Raw genomic sequence first — 3936 nt, forward strand, 5'->3', positions numbered from 1 at the left:
CATGTGGCCACCATATAAAACATCCACTCATGAAATATGTCATCCATGAAAGCCCACACAATCAAGTGCATAATCACAATGGCATGTACATACCCCATCTCCTCTGGACTTTCATCCAGGCACAAGGACCAACACAAGGGCCCAAATACTACCATACAGACCAACACGAGGGCCTAAACATAGTACATCAATGCATCTTATCCTCATATGGACCAGCACAAGGGTCCAAATCAAAACAATATTCAAAATTCACCAACTCCTTTGAATATCATCAAGACATATGGAATAACACAAGGGCTCCAATTTCATGATGTGTTCATGCATGCATATAAAATGGATGCTCACAAATCAACCATGTGTATCAAATTATCAGGTTGATACTAACATAATAATGGATGGATAAATCAAATTGCTATGGCACGACACCTAGATACTCGATAATAGACCTTCAAGTCATAGCCCATTGTTCATGGGAATGTTCCTCTACACCCATGATCCTTTCTTGATACGGGCCAGATCACAGCCTTAGTACCCATAAGCAATGTGCCTTAACTTGGGCTCAATTAAGATTTAATCATCAATTTATAATCTGGTCTTATGAGACCCAACCATATGTATAGGCTGTACAATGCACGCCATGTCCATCACATATTGGCTGCATAACACATGTCATAAGCATTGTGTGTGAGTTGCACATCACACATCATCCACATATCACAACACATCACATGCATTTACCATACATTACATCACATACTATAATCATCTCATGCCCTCATGGGCCTTACTTAACAATAGTGCCAATTGGCCAAGTAGATTAACAAACTAATAATAATCAAGCACCCTTCTCTTGACCATGAAAGTGGGCTCACTTGGCATCTCATCCAACGGTTACTTATAATCAGCTTACATCCCAAGTTCCATAGGCAAGTAGGCTTTCATAAGCTCAAGGCACTAGGCCCAACACAAGAATAGCCAATGTTACGCAAATGCCCATATATTTAAGTGTATTCAATAGCACACTGAGGCTTTACACCTCTTACGAATACTTAACAAATGGCCACCGGGGCTCACATAGCATACGCATACATAAGGTGCAGGTTACGGTGGTACACAAGTTCTCACATGCATCATCGTTATCATAAGCATCATTCAACATCAAATTCATCGTCACAACTTACGTCATGCAAGCATGTGCAAAGAGTACACAACATATAAGGATTCACATGCATCATCAATATCATGGCCATCATCCATCACTATCATACATGCCCTAGGCATTAGTTGTCTCTCATGCATGAGGTTATCCTTACGTTCACCAACATTATTTATTTATCATCATCCATGCATCAAGTAAAACATGGTTATTTTATCCACGCTATCATCACGACAATCAATACGTGCATTATTATCACTTGGATATCAAGCATGGTGGTCAACTAGCATGTTTTGTCATCATGCATATATATACATAATATCATCATCATTACCATGAGGATCATTTCCACTTCATGATTAACATAAGAAATGTATAAGTACCACAAATAATTACTCATCTATCATCAATACATATGCCATAATTCGTCATCCATTAAATCATATATATCATTTTAATCAACAATTCACCATCATCATTATCATGTTACCACACATGTATCATCATCTCAACCATCACTAGGTGCATCCCACCTAGTGTGAGTTCCATATTGACCTTGGACTACACACAAGGCATGAGGTTGTATAGGTCAAGTGTGAGTCCCACTTGGTGTACCAATAGGCCAACTCAAAGGCATAACATCCAACTATAAGGCTTTCAATGATGTGGATCTAATTCCATAATTAAGTGGGCCCCACACATTCCACCATCAACTAGAAACAATACACAATCTTAAACATAAAGGATAACATGCTAACAACTTTCAAGTCATAAATCATATTGGGCCCACTAGCCATATACAAAATAAATCAAGTAAAAACCCAATTATCCAGTTTATGCATTGTGAAATAGGCCTCGCTAAGCTGGTCCACTTGACTAAAGGTAGTGTGCAAGGCACGCTGCCCAGTAGGCAATGGGCCTGCTCAACGGACTCAATGAAGGTTACCATGGTGGGCTTCTCACTCCCCAATGATTTCTCTTAGTGTTGGCCTACTTGGGCCTTATGGTTATATCATTTAAATGGGCCCAAGGCCACGTATATCTTAAGAAAACATTTAGACAGTAAAATTTCTCTACTAAATATTTTACAAGTTATATAACACCCATTTACAAAACATACTAGATGGACCTCATTACATAAAAGGTAAGGCTCATACAAGATAGCCCATACAAGATAGCCCACTAAAGGTTTTAAGCCCAACAACACTTGGGAGTTATTTTTCAGAGTTTAGATATTATATTAAATTCTTTGGGAATGTGGTGGACCCCACTGACGTGGCCCCACATAAATTTTACGTTAGATAGATTTTTTATTTTTTGTGCAATGTTGGTTTTTAGTCATCTTCAATTCAGATTTATGATCATGTGGGGACTACATCTGGTAAATGAAAGTATCCATCTGGTAGATCTATGTGTGGTCTTTAAAAGTTATAAGGCGAGCCTCATTGGTTGGATATATACAATTTACGGTGATGTCCCAAACGTGGGTACTTGGAGGAAATATGCAGGAAACACAATGCAGAATTAGTTTTGGCCCGATTTTGAGTATGTCCCATAATCACAAGGGACCACCTTTCAGTGTGCTATTATGTGCCCTTGGTAGTAATATATATTTACTTCAGAAAGTATAAGCTGGGACCAACTGTTTGTATATACATAATATTTAGTATAGGGCCAAACATAGGTATTTTAATTTTCTGCACAATTGTGCCTTGCCCCATTTTGAGACCCACTCCCTAATCATGTGAGGTCTGATTTGGCCTAAGTAAAATATAATTTCTATATTCATTGGTATAATTTAAAGTTTTCAAGTGGTGGCCTACTTATATCTTGTGCGTGGAGTACACTACAGAGGCTCGAAGTTGGTACAAAACACAAAAATAATCAGACAGTTTTTAGCAATGGAGTCTGTCACTACTTAGGGTCCAATTTCCAACACTTGGGAATCATTCCTGACAAAAAGGTGAGACATCCCAGCTTACTTAAATAAAGATTAAACATCCCCCAAAGTAGGACCCTTAACTACAGAGTGTGAGGCCCTCCACAAGGTGTCAAAGATGTTTACATGCAAAGCAGTTAAGTACTTAGAAATATTTCAGCAAACGAAACGTGCAAATGATATTTTAACATACACAACAAGTAGCACATGAAACGTATTGATCAAATCTCTATGCTCATATTCTCTATTGGAAAATCCGAGCCATTGGATGCTTTTGGAATACATCATTTAGGAGATATATATATATATATATATATATATATATATATATATATATATATATATATATATATATATATATATAGGTTTCCAACCATGCAGGGCCTTGGATCCATCTGGACCACATATAGCAATTCAAGGTTTATCCTTACAGGAGTATCCATCGGTCCAGAGTTTCCTAAATTCTTTCTATCTTGAAATAATCTAACCATAGGGACCATACATGTGATTATTAACTTTCTTAAGTAAGTTAAAAAAAATATAAATTACATCTGATCGTTGGAATCACAGATATGACTCATACAAAAATGGTCATAACAAGCTCCCAGATACATTTTCGTATAAGGCCAAGATCTCATCCATCTGAACTTTGATCAAGGCATATTATATACCGTTGGAAAGCTACATCGATTTTCTACAAATCCAATGGAATATATCTTTCTATTGTGTTTAATAAATGGACTAAAAATATGTCACCATTCGAAAAATTGAAACCCTTTGTGTATTGTTGGACATCATCCAAGTAAAGTTAATGCCATGGGTGATTGGACCGTTAGATGGC

This window comes from Magnolia sinica, chromosome 18 (genome assembly GCF_029962835.1).
Source record: "Magnolia sinica isolate HGM2019 chromosome 18, MsV1, whole genome shotgun sequence".
NCBI classification, from domain to species: domain Eukaryota; kingdom Viridiplantae; phylum Streptophyta; class Magnoliopsida; order Magnoliales; family Magnoliaceae; genus Magnolia; species Magnolia sinica.